Below are 18244 nucleotides of genomic sequence, written 5' to 3' on the forward strand. Positions count from 1 at the left end.
TCTCTTTCCTGTTTTCATACGTTTTAATTTAGTTTTAATTTTAATAAGTTCCTTCATTACTAATTATTTTTTTTTTTCTTATTTTTTCAGGTAAGTTTGCTGATATGATAAATTATCATAAAATAACGTGTGAGTAATACAACAATTATTGAATTAATTATATTTCTTCGTCAAAAAAACTTTAAATCTTATTATAAGTGAATCAATTTCAACTTAAAATTAGGGCCACCTACCATCAAAAGAATATTTTCTAACCAAATATCCCAAAAACAGAAAGTCTGCAAATTCAACACATCAAAAACCTCACCAGAACTTTGTTCGGTTGAATTAAGTTGTAAATATTTTCATTCAAACATCATTAATCTACTTTAAAATACCAAAAAAACACCTGCCAGTTCACCAAAAGCTTAACAATTCAAGTACGTTTTTGTCAGCCATTTTACTGTACTACAAGTTAGTTAGAATTAGAAATGACAAACCCAAACAAATGTTAAACACATACAAGTATGTACTTAAATCACAGATTAACAATTATATCCTTGCTATGCTATTGCAATTGTCGTATCTCATTCAAGCCCTATTAGCTCCCCAGTAGCCCTTGAACACACCTTAATTTAATTGAATTGCGTGTCAAGTAAATTAGTAGAAGAACTTTGAGAACAAACAAAAAAAAAAAAACAACAACAAATAGATTAAAATAAAAACAATTAACTGTGCGATTCGCAGTTAGTCGCTTGTTTGCATTGCTAATGATGTGTTTTCATTCATTTTAGTCATATTAGTTCTAAATGAACAGTTTTTTGTCCTAATAAGCATTTCTTTTTGAATTTGCGTGATATGTTGTATATTTTGCTGCGTTTTAGGATTTACATTTAATTTGACATGAGGTCATAAACTCTTTTTTGTTTTTAGCTAAGGATTTGCATACAAAGTATTGATAATGATTAAATTCATCTTTTTTATCAACTCCGTGTTTTATTAAAATCGTAAAGATCACAAAAAGAGTATTTAATAATTTGAAGAGGTTTTTTGACCTAAGTGTTTGATTCATAATTAAGCACGTGTAACACTTAGCTGGTTCCAGCTGGCTAATTTGTCACCGCTACCTGGCTAAATTTTGAGTCTTTTAAGCTTAATCATCGCCAGCTGAATGCACCAGAGCCAACTCAGTGTCACCCGTCTTCTTTAGTATCCATTTTGCCTAGTAGTTCGAATTTTGTGAAAACATGTTTTGAGAGCAAGAAGTGTGTTTGGCACGATTCTGATGTTTTTGATTGAGAACTTTAAGATAATCATAATAATACAGGGTGTGTCTTTTAATAAGATAAGGAAAATTTAAGTAGTGATTCTTGTTGTTCGTTCTCTAAATGGTATCAACCAGGGCTGTAGGCAGGGGGAGGCATTGAGGAGCAATGCCCTACCTTAAATCTAAAATGCCCTACCTTAAATATGCTCTATCTTCAAAAATGCCCTTATTTCAAAAATGGCCTTCTTATAAAAATACTTTGAAAATTCCCTGCCTTAAAAATTCTCTATTTTCAATAACGCCCTACCTTACAAAAATGGCCTTCCCCCAAAAATACTCTAGTTTAAATAATGCCCTTACTTCAAAATTGCCCTGCTTATGAAAACGTTCGATTTCCAAAAAAAGCTCTAGCTCTAAAAAAAAAACATTTCTAGGAAAGATGCCCTACCTTCAAAATTGCTGTACCTTCAAAAATGTTATTCATAATAATTGTCCTACCTTCAAAATGCCTTAGTTAGTTCAAAAATTTTTGAAAGTTTATGAAAATTTCAGGCCTTCAAAAATGTCTTACCTTTAAAAAATATCCTACTTTTAAATAAATGCCGAAATATTTCTCCTTCACGATATTATAACAAGCCAAACAACTAAAGATAATCTCGGAATCATATCGGAAAGCTTTAAACAGTTTTGACATTCGAGTTTGTGTACCTAATTGAAAATTTCTATTGGATTTTAATTTTATATTTTTTGAGTTTTCAGTTCAATAAATAAAGTTTAAGACTTGAAATTGCAGATGCAGCGTTACTAAGGAACAATTTTTTTCTTAGTAAATACCAAAGTTTTTCTTATCTTATTACGAGACACCCTGTGTAGTGTAATCCTTAGAAAAGTAGCGGTTCGGTTACATTTTGGTTCTATTCGGTGAATGCTGCTATTTTTAAAGGGGCCCGAAAAAATAACTTTTCAAAAAACAGAGTAAATAATAATAAATTAAAACTAAGCCTTTTTATGTTTCAAAGTTTTGATAATATAGGTAGATGTCAATCTACTCCAGATAATTGAATCATTTATTTTCAAAACATGATAAGTCTATGATTTTAAATTTTTCAGTAGAAGAAAAATTTATAAAAAATATATTCTGTAGAACTTTTGCCTACATAGGTACAGAATACCGTTTCGTTTTTACCGACTTCCAAAAAGGATGAGGTATTCAATTCGCCTGTATTTTTTTTTTTTTATTTTTTTTTTATGTTTGTTACCTCATAACTTTGGACTGAGTGAACCAATTTTGATAATTCTTTTTGTATTGGACAGCTGGTGGCTGCAATGTGGTCCCATTTCAATTTCGTTCAGTTATAGCCATAGGAACCATTAGAAAAACCATAAAACCCAGGTTTGATCCATGGAAGTCGGTTTTGTTTTTTGATAAAAAAGATTATTAATTAATTATAATTAATAGAATAAAATAAAAACGCTTTTGGACTTTTCATACTTTGAAAATAAACGGATGTGAAATTAGTTTTAAAATGGGTATACAATTCTGGTTTCATCCCCAGTCTATCGCACAATTGTATTTGAGATTAAAATATAATATCCGGAGTGCTAATTTAACTTTAAAGACGCTTTAAACTTAAGATTTTCAGCCAGTAGCCTAATATAGCATTTCACCGAAAAAAAAACTTGATAATAACAGCTATCAAATTAACATTTTTGAGTGACAAAAGTCGTCCAACAATTAAAATATCAATTTTGATATTTAATCATATCATTTTGACATTTTTAAATTTTAGGTGGATAGTGAAAATTTCGCTTTGACAATTAAAATGTCATTTTGACATTTTTTTAAGTTTAAGTGGATAGTGAAAATTTCACTTTGCAAATTAAAATGTCAATGTTGACTAGATTTTACGTTTTAGTTTATTATAATGAAACCTATTTCTTTCTTTTTCTTTTTTATTATTTTTATTATTTTAAGTATTTTCTTTCTTTTTTCAAAACATTACTGAAAGTGAATATTCTTTACAAAATAGTGGTGATATTATTTTTTCTATTTATACACTGAAAATAATAAATTTCGTAAAATTACGAAAATCGTTTCATACACTACATTTTCGTTGGCCCAACGAAACTTTCGTTGGCTCAACGAAAATATGTAATTTTTCGTAATATGAAAACCTTCATCAATTAATGAAAACGTTTCATACACTTTTTCTCCCTTTTTAGTGCCAAAAAATCCAATTCAATGAAAAGATTCATCAATTAACGAAAAATTTCATACTCATTTTAAAAAATAAAAATAAGAATTTTTTCCTTACTTTATTAAAGTTTTAATTAAGTAACGAAAAAATTCATTAACTTATGAAATTCAACATTAACTAACGAAAATCTTCATAAGCTTATGAAAATTCTTCATATATTAATGAAATATTACATTGGCTTATGAAAAAATACATCAGTTAACGAAAAAATCGTTGCCTTACAAAAAAAAAAAAAAACCTAGACTTGGGTGCATTTCTGTTTTAATGATTAAAAATTGAATCTTGCTTTATATAGTTCACATTAGGTTTTTGTTTAAAAATCTATGTAAGTTGAGCTGAATATACAAAATATTTGCGTATTGACAAGGTGTCTCACGAGAAGTCGGACTCATCAGTTGACTTAAGTGAGCTCCACTGGGTCGAAACGCCAATTTTTGGTTTTGGACTATATATTAAATTAATAATTTAACAAGTCCAATAAAAAAATACAATTAATACAACGAAAAGTTTCGTTAGCTAACAAATATTTTTTCGTAATTTAATTAAAATGTTTATTAAATTTACGAAACAATTCGTTAGCTAACGAAAGTTCTTTCATAAATTAATCAAAAAATACACTGACTAACGAAAAATATCACCGTGGTTAATTAAATTTTACGTTAATCGATGAAAAATTTCGTAAAGTGATGTAAAAATTCATTAACTCTCGATCAAAAATTTTTATGAAAAATTTCATTAAAATACTACAGTTTTCGTTGATTGATGAAGTTCTTCATTAACGTATGAAAGCCATTTCGTTGAGCCAATTAAATTTTTCATCGGCTGAAAATTAATTTAATTTTCGTTGGCTCAACGAATTTTTTCGTTGTATTTACGTAAGGATTTGGTTCAGTGTAGGTGATATAATTGTCTAGTTATTTTCTCCCAAACTATGTGAAGTAAAATCTTATTGCCGATCAAATTTTCTCAGTAAATCATACATTTTACTTCGAAAAAAACACAAAGCGCCTTTAAATTAGTACACATTAAGAATTTTTTATTTAATATTTTTCAATAATTTGGAATGAGAAATTGATATGAAAAAATGATAATAAAATATCCAAAAAATTTCCAAAATGTGATACATATTTAAATATCATCCTGATAATAAAAATATTGGTTTAACATTTTAAATATCATAAAACACATTTTATAGAGCATTTTTGACTGATATTTAAAAAATGTTAATTTGATATTTAAAAAATGTTAAATTGATATTGGTTTTTTACTTGCTCTATAGGGCAAGTATTGGTTTCGTGTCGAAAAAAAAAATCGAGGTTTTAATCAAAACCAACATTACGATGATGGAGAATTCCGAAAAAGTGGGTCCCGCAATTCCGTCCGTGCGTCTGTGCGTCCATCTGTACACATTTCCACCGCCTAAACGGGTGGATGGATTTTCTTCAAATTTGGTACAGATGATTTTTATGGAATTCTGAAAGTTGTTTTTTTTTTGTTTTTTTATATCTCGTTTATAACGTATACCTCTCATACAAAAAAATACGATATTACGAATTTCTCGAAAACGGCTCTAACGATTTTGATTAAACTTTGTATACGTAATATTTAAAGCAGTGGCAATAAAACTGCATTTTTATTTTTTCTCAAAAAAGTCAAATAACAAAATTTTGCCCTAACTGTCGGCTCTTCCCCAATATCAATTTTTTTTTTAATTTAGATCCAGCTTTTAAAATCTACAAGTAGACTAACATAAAAGTGCTTTGAACTACAAGAGCAAGTACGTGCGACCCCAGTCGTGCATTTTATTTTTTTCGGTGTACACATAAAGAAGCTGTTGTTTATTTTTAAAAGATGATAAGTCCGGGACTTATACTAAAAAAATATTTCGCGTAGCTGTAAAATCAGATATAAATGGAGTAGATACTTCATATTTTGAAGACAGACATGGTTATCCCTAGAGTAACAATTAAGTCAAAAAACGAATTTTGAAAAAAAGTGGACTTATCATGTTTTGAAAACAAATGATTCAATTATTGTAATATGTAATATGAGTTGAGTAGATAGGTGCTCTTCTTCTCTTTCTGTTTTTTGTATCACTTGCAAGGTAGTTATTCATCGATTGAAATCCACAAAGCACATCGAGACCAAAAGAGTAAAAGTATTCCCTTTCGTTGACTATTTGATGGCCATTGGGCCCTTGAGATTTTGTTTTTTTGTTTTTTTTTGCATTTTACTTCTTGTCCAGTAAAAGATACAAATAAAGGGAAATAGCATAGGTCCTCTAATAGGTCGTAGGTACTTGCTCATTTAGTTCAAATTTATTCTATAAAATAAAAATTGAAACAAAAAGTTCCAAGAGGGCCAACCAACCTTTCCAATTCCAAGATTGTCGAGTTGAAATACCATGTATATAATTAAAAGCAGATTGTTACGCATTTTTTGATATGCTCTCCCCGGGATAAAAGTAAAATCTTCATTTTGCCAACTTTTAAGGACAATTGACTAAGATTTCAGCTTTTTTCACGAATTCCTTACTAACCCTTTAATAATAGTAGAAACAAAATAATGTATACCTTAGAAGGACGTAAAACGGAAGTTTACTTAACTTAAAAGAATGGATAGACAATAGTACCTATACAATCGTATGCACTGTATAAACATAATCCTGTCTAATTCCTTTTAAAACGACACGCGAAGTAGCATTGGTTTAGCTAATTCTGTTTGCATTTTTTTTTTGTTTGCTATTTTTTTTTTTTGTACAAAACTAAAGATGGATTAGTTTTAAATGCTGAGTGAATTTGCATTTCCATGTGAATAGTTTAAGTTATTTTATTTCACAAGGTTCTTTGATGTAAAAGACAAAATCACCCCTGGGACTACGATGCAACTGACTGTTTTTCGATATATAAGAGGTATACTTTAACATTGAAGCAAAAAGGTTTCTTTTATTTATTTGATATGAGAAGTTGACAATGTATACTAATTTTTATTGTAGGTATTGATTGTAAAACTTTGCTTTAGTTAATTTTTAATGAAGTAAATTAAAAATTTAAAATTTCCCTTTTATCTTTTTTAGGATGATAAAATGAGAATGTTTAATTTTCGTGGCCAATAAAGTTTTCCGCATAAGATGCGTTTAATTTAGTTTTAGTAAAACTCACGTTACATTTTAAAGATAATCGTATAAGAGAAGAAAGAGGCTTTAACAGCACGTGTTTGTAAAATCACGTACAGTTATATCAGTAAACAGATATATCACCAAGTTTTTTTTTTTTAATTTTGATAGATATCTCATACGCGTTTAGACTTACTGCGCAGAGGTTCTTACATGAAAAAAATGATAACCCCGAACTTACATTTTTTCATGAATTTGATATGGATGCACATCAAATATCAACAAAAAAGTTTAATATTGTTTCGAGTGGGTGATAATTGAGCCTTATCAATGCTACAAGCAAATTGGCCTGATGGCGTTTACATTCTTGATTTTTCTTTATGGATGTATTTTGAATTTTGAAAATTTGATAAATAATCACATCTTAGTAACATGAAATCACTGATTACACTGGTAAAAAAAAAATCAAACTTTTTTTGCTATTAATTTATTCTTTAAAAATTTTAATACTTTGAGGCAGGGTTGTAAGAATATCAATGAAAATAAAATGCACGACTGGGGTCGCACGTCCTTGCTCTTGCAGTTCAAATCACTTTTATGTTAGTCTACTTGTAGATTTTAAAAGCTGGATCTAAATTTTAAAAAATTGATATTGGGGAAGAGCCGACATTTAGGGCAAAATTTTGTTAAATGAAAAAAAAAATTTTTTTGTTATTTGACTTTTTTGAGAAAAATAAAAATGTAGTTTTATTGCCACTGCTTTAAATATTACGTATACAAAGTTTAATCAAAATCGTTAAAGCCGTTTTCGAGAAATTCGTAATATCGTATTTTTTTGTATGGGAGGTATACGTTCTAAACGAGATATAAAAAAAAACAAAAAAAAAACAACTTTCAGAATTCCATAAAAATCATCTATACCAAATTTGAAGAAAATCCATCCACCCGTTTAGGCTGTGGAAATGTGTACAGATGGACGCACAGACGCACAGACGCACAGACGCACAGACGCACGGACGGAATTGCGGGACCCACTTTTTCGGAATTCTCCATCATCGTAATGTTGGTTTTGATTAAAACCTCAATTTTTTTTTTCGACACGAATCCAATACTTGCCCTATAGAGCAAGTAAAAATGTATTCGAAATTAAAAGAAGCATAAATGCATACAGAGTTTTGTGCATTGAAACAAAAAATTCATGCAAAAAGTGTACCTACATAAAATATTTTTTTTAATATTCGTCGAATTTCTAAAAATTTTGACTATTTGACCTAACGAGTCTAAGACCAAATAATATTTTCTCTGTAGTGATCTCTTTGTCTTTTTTTTTTTTTGGTTTCATTTTGTTAACACATCTCGAAATTGGCTCTAATGATTCCGATTAAATTTGATCTAGGTATTTGGCATTGAATAATTATGTATATTGAAGTCACACTGGGAAAAAATCCGCTATGAATATTTTTAAATGCGAAGAAGTAACGAGAGAGAAATATTTTTAAAGGAGATGGCACATTTTTGGGCCCAGTGTGTTCACTAACGAAATGGGTATCAAATGAAAGGTGACGGTAAGCACATTACGTGGGTAAAATATTTTCAAATTCGTTAGTGGGATTTTGGAGATATTTGAGTTTGAAGTTTCGGATTTCAAAATCAAGATTTCAGCTATTTTTTCGAACAATTAATCGTAGTATGCGTAGAAAGGACTTTTTAGATTGGAAATTAGTTAATCTTTCTTCTTTTAGTACATCATTTTTCTCTAGGAGTTATACTTTCAGAGTAACAGAACCGCAAAGTATCTCATTCTCAGTAATTCCGCACTTAACTCTAAGAGTTGTTTAAAATATTTAAAATATCAAAAAACACACAATTTTCGGTAGTGTAACTCTGAAATTATAACTCCTAGAGAAAAATGATGTACTAGAAAAAGAAAGATTAACTAATTTCCAATCTAAAAAGTCCTTTCTAGTTTTCTGTCCGACCAGTCGTTCTCGAGATATTGAGACATATGCGTTTTTCAAAATGGCGGTCGCCCCACAAGACCAAACAATACGCAATCTGAGATTTGTACTTGGGATAAACCCCTCTTCAATACTGCATTCAAACTTAGCTGACGTCATAGCTTTTTCCAGATTTTTCCCCATTGACTGAACTATAGTTTCTATTCTTATTATTTAATAGGCATATTTCAGCGCGTTTTTATGTATTTTGCTTATTATAAGGTTTTTGTATGTTTTAAAGAACTATTTTATATATAGAATTAAAGGTTACACATTAAGCTATCGAAAAATTGCAAAAAAAAAAGTGCATGTCACCACTGAATATTTTGATATTTCGATGTGCCAAATGCCTCGCTTAAAAAAATCACCTTTTGAGAAGTAAATACCTAATATGTATTATTTTTTTTAATAAAGAAAATAACTTTTGATACAGATTTATAGACAAGAGAAATACCTTTCATTTGATACCAATATTATTTCTGTACACCCATTATTACGCATTCTACGATTAATTGTTCGAAAAATTAGCTGAAATCTTGATTGTGAAATCCGAAACTTCAAACTCAAATATCTCCAAAACCCCACTAACGAATTTGAAAATATTTTATTCACGTAATGTGCTTACCGTCACCTCTCATTTGATACCAATTTCGTTAGTGAACACACTGGGCCCAAGCTCCATAGAAAAATGTGCCATCTCCTTTGCACTGGGGCGTATACGTGCTATTTGTTATACCTATTGGATTTTTTTTAATGCATATGGAAGAGTATGGGAGGAAAAAGCGGTTGATGATCAAGCTTGAAAATTTAAGTTCATGCAATCTGGCTATATGACACATTATTTTAATGTGTGTATGTAGCTGAATGAAATGAAACCCGAAACGAACACTCTAAAAAATTTTGTAATCCTTTTTATGGAAAGATATATTTTTTGACTAGGGGTGAGCGGGATAAGAAATAACAGGGGTAAGAAGTAACAGCAAAATAAACACTGTTCCTTTTTGAATTAAGAATTCTATGAAAGAGAAAATTATTCGTCTTTTCCATAGATATGATTCCATCTCTTTTAATTGCAACTTACAAATTAGACGATAGTAAAGGAAGTTCTTTGGGTTATGCCAAAAAATGCATTTTCATAAATATTTTTTTTTTTTTTTTTTTTTTTTTTGTATTTGAGACAAGTGTGAGACAGTGTGAAATGGTGGTTTTTTGTAGACCTTTTTTATCGCGATTATTAAACATTGTTTCCCGACGCGACGTTTCGAAAGTGTTTTACTTGTCAGTCAACACGTGAGTCACGAATCGCTGTGAGTAAAAAATCGCTGTAAGTCCGAAAAATAGAACATACAAACCTTTGGTTGAACTTATTGGGGAGAGAAACAAACATTGGCCAAAAAATATCCAAGGATTAAACAAGTACAGGCTTTACATAGAGAACAAAATAACAAAATGTGCAATATTTATTTAATTATCTGAAGAAGTCTCCACTCCACCTCTTTTTCACACACAAATCATAACAAAAAACAATGAAAAAATACTATTAAATTCTCTTCCCGAATTTTATAAAATATTTTTAAATGACAAAAAAACTAACCTTTCAATCAAATACACTGTTTTCTTCTTTTAAGACTTTTTTAAATAATTTTTACAATTGTTGCTAATTTGAATTTAAATTTAATGAAAGGGAAAAGTATCTAAGATTTAAAATCGAACCCAAAAATTGAATCAAAAAACCATTTAACCTCATCACTTTAATTGCCAAGTTTAAGTACAAACCTTCTTGAAACAGATTTTATTCTCAAAACTGGCTCAGATTCTCAAGTTGAACTTGTTGGTCTTTCTTTATGCAAGACGATCACAAAATCACTAGCAAGAAAGAGGTAAAGAATAAGGAACAAAATATATTGTGAGCTGGCGATCTGTGCGTGAATTGCATTAGGTTTGTGCGCTTGCGCTTTGGTTATAGACATGAGCCATGGCTTTGGTCCATTGGCTTACCTGCCTCTCACTCTTTTGATTCACGATGGATGAATCTGCGGGAACAAGTTTTTTTTTTAAATTGTATATTCCTTTTGATGTATTAGGTTTATAAAAAAAAATTGTACTCTTTACATATATGCGCTGCTTTCGGTTTCTTCGTTTTGTCTTCTTTTCAATTTTTCTCTGTCGTCGTTTTGGATAGTTTTGTTATTTTTTTGTTTGCTTGTGATAAAGGTAGAATAAGGGTTAATCATGGTTTCGTAAAAATAACTGAACAAAAATTTGGATATTTCCATCTGCACGAAACCGTCAGGCTATAAGACTTGTCTGCTTGGTATTTCTAATTGCTAAGAGTGAAATAAAGTTTCCATAAGTCGAACTTTAAGACCTTACAAATTTGGTTTAGATTAAAAGTAACAGCAAGTACATACAACCTTTAAGCGTACGTTATGATACCTTTTTTTTATTTTTACTTTCATTATTTTTGCCTGGCTTGTTTCATAACTGGTCCAGAGTTCTTGGAATCGTGGTCTTTTGACCGACAAACGATGATAGGATGGATGCTGCTGCTGCTGCTGCAGCAGCAATAGCAGCATCAGCAGCAGCTATAAAGGAGGAGATGCGGCCAACACCATCAAGAAGATGTGAGATTTTAACAAAGAGAAGCTCTGCTTAGCTAAGTTACCTAAGTGTATTTGTGTAAGACCTTAAGGCTACGTAGCCATAACATCTTTGATCGAAAGAAGTGGTAATCTTGCAGATAATGTTCTTTTTCTTTTGGTTCGCATCAAGAGTCGAGATAGCTTCTTTCATTTATTTTATTTGTTTTTTGTTTTTTATTTTATTTCTTGTCTTTTTTTTTTAGTTTGATTCTGGTTTAGGTTTGCTATAGCGAAAAGGGTACACGGGAATACAGAGGGGTGATTAACAGAAAAATTATTTAATTAAGATGCAAAAAAGGCGAGGATGGAAAATAGCGTTACCTATAAGTGTTTAGTAGTAATTTAAGGCACAAAGCAATTTGCATAAATAATATTATGGAATAAAACGTGGTTTACAAAAATGGTGATGGTGTAAAGAACATGTTTCTATAGCTATAACGTGTGTGGAGATATAAGGAAAGAAATTAACAAGTTTTCCCGATGAAAATGACATTTTTTAAATTCTTATATATAAACATCAAAATTTATTTGAATCAAGGTGGAATTCATTAGGAAAAAAAAGATAGAATTACGTTAAATTGGTGCGTGGATTAAAATATTTTGTTTAATCAAAGAAAACAGTATTATCAAGCTTTAACATAGAAATTATAATTTAAAGTGCATTTAATTATTTAAACGACTTTGATTGGCAACAAAATTCTTTTTGTTAACCACCAAAAACAAGCAAGAACAAACTATAAGTATTTCAATTTATTCAAGTTTCCAGCATTTTTTTTTTTTTTGTCAAAACTTTAAAAAAACCGAATTAAGGCTTGGCCATACCGGAGGGTATGCGGTATAGCGGTAACGATATTTGTACTAAAAAAATTCCACACCTGAACGTTGATGTGTCAGTTTGGAATTTTTTTCATACAAGTACCCTCACCGCTATCCGTACCGCTACCGCATACCCTCCAGTGTGGCCAAGCCTTTAAGAGAACAAAATAAAATAAATTCCGTATGAAACTTCATATTTCAGTCTTTAATTTTTATATTTCTTTCGAAAATTTTCTCCGAACGGATACCTTGATAGGGCTGATTACACTGGTCGGCAACGGATATAGAGCAAGAACCAAACCCTACTTTTCGAGAGGAATTTTGTGTGCTGAGTCCGAATCTGAAGTCAAAATTTCACTGGCACGTCACGTTTTTGAAATAATTGAATATTAATAGGCCAAAAACGCGTGTTTTTGGGTACATTTGACATCGAATTACATCACCGTTAATTTTTTTTTGTAAAACTACTTATGTAATCTCAAAACGCCATATCAACACGTCCTAAAGATATTTATATTTTTTCAAAATTATTTTTTTTCTCAAAGATATTGAAAAAAGAAATTTATGATAGATATCTCAAAATCTTAATTATTTTTTTCAAAGTAATGAATGGTTTTTTGAATCAAATTCCATCTTGCGTCTTCTGATTTGGACTTATAAAGAGCAACATATTACGGAAAATATATATTTTTGACTAAACATTAAAAAAACTCAATTAAAAATTAGTTTTTGAAGCTTTATAGCGAAAATAGTGATGAGTATAGCTCAAAAACTAGGCGTTATAGAAAAAATCTGTAAACAGTTTTGAATTCAGCACACTAAAGTCAATCAAAATCACCTTATAAAGTTCTTGCTCCCGACTTTTTTTTAGTTTTTTACCGACCAGTGTTATCTTCCCCAGAACAAAAAGCTATTCCTCCAAAAAAAAATCCTTTTTTATCTTTGGTAATCTAAGAAATTGGTACACTTTTATACTTCTGTGCTTTTTTGTCCGTGACTTTATTTCAACATATGGGGAAATGGCTCCTTTTTTATAGTTATGATTTTGCTAGGATTTCACTTCTGTTAGGAATATGTTGCTGTAGAATGTTTTTTTTTTATTCCACTTTTTTTTTTAGAAAATCTTAAGTTTTCTATAATTCCCATACTTTTCAAGACATTTATTTGATGGCATTCGTTACCTAAAAATATTACACAGGGTCGGTATCACCATCCTTGAGTAGAAAATCTCAAGTTTAAAATTTTTTCTTTTGTATAAGCTATTAGATATTATACCATTCCATCAAGTTTCAAGATTGTACTAAGACAGAAGTGCTTTATAATATTTGATGATAGCTCAGCGAAAATTGGCGGTTACCACACCCTCTGAATGAAAAATTTCAAATTTGTTCCTTTATCTGTACCAAAAGAAAGTTCTCCATAATTTTGATGATCGATCAAGGAGTCAGCCAGTTACGGTTTAAGTGATTTCTGAAGTTCTTTGATCTCAGAAGCAATGAATTGTAATTAGCTGAAATTTTCTGAGGAGCTTATTTTTGACTAGCTCAATAAATAAAGGAAGTCCGAAATTTCTAGGAAATGAGCCGAAAATTAACTGAGTTGTTTCCTTAAATAAGAGTATATTGCCAAAGTTGGTAGGGAACTTGGTTGGGCACTGCCGAGGCTGTGCCTCGTGATTTAAAAAGACTTTTTAAGAGCAGAGGAAATTTAATATCTATGGAAGAAGGAATACAAAAGTTTTTAAGAAGAATGTCATTCCGATTAAAGAAGATTTTAAGACTCAATAAAGCTTTTTAATTCCTTCTGTCCTAACACCCAGTCACTCATTTAATCAACTTAATGTGAACTTTAAACTTTCTTAAAGAAAAATATCAGGAGTTACTTAAAATTTTTCGGTTATACTTGTGACACATTGTTTATGTCTATGCTATGGTATATGATTTTATTTCCCATGTTTCGGTGATTATTGTTATGGAAATGCTAAGCCGGGTAAAAATGCTAGTATTGAATATCTCCTAATGCTAATGCTATATGGAAGAATTCGTGGTCTCCTTCGAAAAAAAATTCAATAGGTACCAATGTTATCAATAGAAACAGTGTATGGCAATGGCAAGTAATATACATTATTCTTAAATCCTTAAGTATGCACATTAAAGTTTCCTCTTTTGTTCATTTTAAGCTCATACCTAGGCCACAAATTTGTTTATTGTTAACTCGTTATTTGCATAACACAAAATAACAGCTGATTCAATTAATGAAAAAATGCGCTTTAATCAGCGACCACATTATTATTTAACGGCACCTCATTTTCTTGACACCTGTATAATAATAATAAACATTTTGACAGGTATAATTATTTGATAACACCTATGACATTCAATGATCTTACTCTAATGTCATTCCTTAAATCATTAACTTTATTTATATAAATAAGTTATTCAACTGGAACCACCATCACACAGCGAAGGCACGACAAGGCACGGCGAAAATACCCCGCTAGTCGCCGGCCGTACCATGCGCCGTGCTACATTCTCGAACTGGTCCCTCTAGTTTCGTTCCTTGTTCTTGTTCGTTCATCTTGGTCCCATATCATCATCCGCATAAACATTTATAATAATCAGTTTCAAATCTTGTGGAGCTTCCAGCACCTCCCAACAAGCAACATCATACGACAAACAAAAAAAAAAACTTATATTGAATCATCACAGAAATTGATTATTATTATTATTACTACGGCGAGGGTTTTTATTGGGCATTTCCATAAATAAAATCAGAAAACCGAAAAGAAAGAGAGAGCTCTGGACGAGCATATGCGGAGGGCGATCAACTTTATGAAACTGCTGGGCGGGAGACGGGTGCGGTAGTAGACCTCAAATATAACCGCAAAAGAGTCACACAGTCGATCGTTTTGGTTCGGATTCGAGGTCTTGAAGCTGGATCGGAGCTGTATGCTGGGTGGAACTGGTTCCTGAGATCGAAAAAGAATATACCGCCACCGCTCGCCCGTCACCGTCATCGTCACCGCCACCGGCCGAACCCGTCCGGGCTTGCCAAATGGTTGTTTATAAAAACTTGATTTGAAAATTCGCCATGCGACTTTCGGTCGTCGTCGTCGTAGTCACTAAATATGTGTTACATTAAAATTAAAGAGAAAAAATCAATTTCATTCAAGATACAACTTTTTATGTGATCCAATTTTTGTTTCGCTTACTTCTGTGTATCGATCGCATTGGTGGTAATGAGACCTGCTGGGAATACCATCACTATAGCCAGTGGTGTGCCAAATTCGAACTAATTGATAGCCTAAGTGCGGCTAAGTGAAACTTGATCTTGCCAATTTTTTTTTGTTTTGTTGATGAATAATTTTGTAATCAAAACTTGAGAGTGTATAGTTATTTTCATGTTTCCAGAATATCAGCTGAATGCTGGCATGCGGCCAAAGTAGAGGTTTAGTTTTGAGTTGACATCAAGTTTGACGTTTAATGTTATCACGCACGCAGTTTACGATCACGTTTTACGTGATCCAAACGCATTTTTATTTTATGGTCATTTTTCATGCGTCAAGCTTAGAAGGAAAAGTTGATTTAATTTATTTATTTTTATATACTTTAGGGAATGGATATCAATCTTGAGAGATAAATTGTTACTTTCACTTTGTTTGTTGAAAATATGAAAGGTTCAGCTTATGAGTTTTTTTAATAAGACAAAAGTTTTCATACATATCTTTTATTGGTACAAAACATAAAGTTAAATATTATTGCCTTAAGTTTTGAAAACCAATAACTATAAGAAATACAAACTTGAGAAGACATCAATTTGTACTTTTGATAGAAATTGGTTGTCAAAAAATATAGCCAACACCACGAAACAAATAATTTAGTTTAACTTCCCAAATTTTATTGAAGCCAATACGCTTTTTTGTTCCAATCGGACATTTCATCTCATCTTAATGGTTTTTTGAATTTTTCATAAGTAAATTTACAAAACTCCTTTCTTTGTTCAACCAAATTGTGACCCAATCGTATGATTTCAGCAATCTATAAAATGTTGCAAACTCAATTTTGACTTCTACTTAGATTGCATATAAAAACAAGATACAAACCCTTTCTCCTGAATGACTTGATACAAAAGTTTCAGTTATGGATCGAAATAAATAAACATGACATTAATTTGACCATTTTTTAAATTTTTCTTATACTTTGAATTTTTAGCTTAAGTATTTTAAATTCGTTTTTGACTCAAAAATCTAATTTTACTTTATTCATACGATTATGGAATTCATTTCAGAGGGTGGTTTGAGGTATTTATAATTGATAATTTGTAAGTTTAAGTCACTTGATCAGTGTCCCAAAAGCTATTAAAAGTTGGTAATTCTTGTAAATATCTCTGTGACTCAAATCAGTAACTCCAATTAGCGGCACAAATCTGAGACTCAAATCCGCAACTCAAGTCCAAAGCTCAATCTGCGACTCAAATCTATGACTCTATACGACTTAAAACTCGAACTAAAGTACAATAAATCTACGACTCAAATCTGGTAGTCAAATCTGAGACCTGCATACTATCCTTGACTCAAATCTTCTCCTAAAGTTTCCAAATCAAATATACTCAAGTTTCTTTGCCTTAAGTCTGCGATTCAGAATTGAGTGGAAGCGATTCAAACTGTGAATCCTCGAGTGAAACCAATCGAAAACGACAACTTTCTGCGAATCAAATTTGTCACTCAATTTGCCACTCAATCTGTGACTCAAAACATACTCTCTCATCTGGAACTCAAGTCTTCGACTAAAATTTCTGAATCAAATCTGTGAGTAAAAACTGGGACTTAGATCTGCGACTCAAATCTATCACTCAAATCTGCAACTCAGTGCTGTGACTCGAAGCTGTAACTCATGACTCAAACCCGCGCAATAAATGTGCGACTCAAATCTACGACTCCACCTGCTACTCAAATCTTTCAGCCGACTCAGTCTGCGAAACGAATCTGTAACTCAAGTCCGAGAATCCAACCTAGGACTCAAATCTGTGGCTCAAACCTATGGCTCTAGTATATTTATGACTCAAATCTGGTACTCGAATTTACAACAGACGGGACGCAAATATAAATGTGCAGCGCAGGTTTTTGCATATTCATATTGCTTTTAAAGTATTGTTCGCTAATTCTATCTTCCAAGATCAGTTTCTTCATAAATTTGGCTTATGTACTAAGTTTTTGTCATTTCTTCACAAATCTTCATTTAATTGGATAGTGTAGAGTACCGTCAGATGAATCACGCGGAAAAAACAATCAGACACACCTGAAACATTAAAACCCCTTTTCTAATGATTTTCCACAATAAAGTATTTTTCTTATTACCGACGCACACAGTACGAGTACATTCCAATCGAATGAAACTAGCCCGCAGCTATAATTGCGGTGCTTTCACTCTCCACTGCAATTTCTACAGAAAACACCTCAAAAGATTTATACCCCCATACACTATACTGCCCACAATTACTTTTTTTTCCCATATTTGTGTTGCACACTTAATTAGAACATGATAACGATGACAGCTCCACACATGAAGTATGATATTATATCCAGCAACAACAAACGGAAAAAACTAACTTTCAATTCAGCTCTCGGATCGTGTAAATAAACATTTATGTCCGATTGCACCAAATAAATTCGCCAACAAGAACAAACAACAACGATAACTCGTTGGCGAATTGATCGAAATCGATGTTTTCAGGTCGCTTTCGCAAAGTCAAACAGGATGAGCTGTGCGCTAACAATCTACACTTTTTAAAGTTCTTGCCTGTTGAATGTTTTATGCGTATATAGATATAAAGATACATTCAGCTAACGTAAAATATTTTATAGAATTTTGTTTACATCGCAACCGTAAGCATTTAAACTAATTTGATGTATTTTTGTTGACTTAACGTTTAAATTTTTTAATGATGTGGTCTGGCCTTAAGTAACTGCATTTTTGCATTAAAAAATATTTTAACAGATTTTTTATTATTGCAGCCAAACAAATTTGATTCAGTGTTAATTAATGTCAATGCTGATATTTGTAGATTGAAGGTCACTGAAAAATGTGTAACACTAGCAAATTTTACATTAGTATGCTTACTTTGACAAAAATTAACTTCGTAGGTGATCTTTTTTAATACATATACAGAAA

The 18244-nt window shown here is 31.2% G+C and overlaps 1 protein-coding gene and 1 long non-coding RNA gene across 6 annotated transcripts in view; one reads left to right on the plus strand and one right to left on the minus strand.

The window, feature by feature from the left end:
- Positions 1-18244, plus strand: part of LOC129913250 (tyrosine-protein kinase Fer) — a 114081-nt gene that overhangs the window by 61466 nt on the left and 34371 nt on the right. The window lies entirely within an intron of this gene.
- Positions 14266-16369, minus strand: LOC129913281 (uncharacterized). 2 transcript variants are annotated; one of them, XR_008772024.1, is made up of 4 exons: positions 16177-16369; positions 15286-16111; positions 14464-15195; positions 14266-14392 (listed from the first exon to the last, which is right to left on the minus strand). It is a non-coding gene; the product is annotated as an uncharacterized LOC129913281 (long non-coding RNA). The 2 variants fall into 2 exon arrangements; XR_008772023.1 differs by having other exon boundaries at positions 15254-16111.

Source organism: Episyrphus balteatus, chromosome 3 (genome assembly GCF_945859705.1).
Source record: "Episyrphus balteatus chromosome 3, idEpiBalt1.1, whole genome shotgun sequence".
Lineage (NCBI taxonomy): Eukaryota > Metazoa > Arthropoda > Insecta > Diptera > Syrphidae > Episyrphus > Episyrphus balteatus.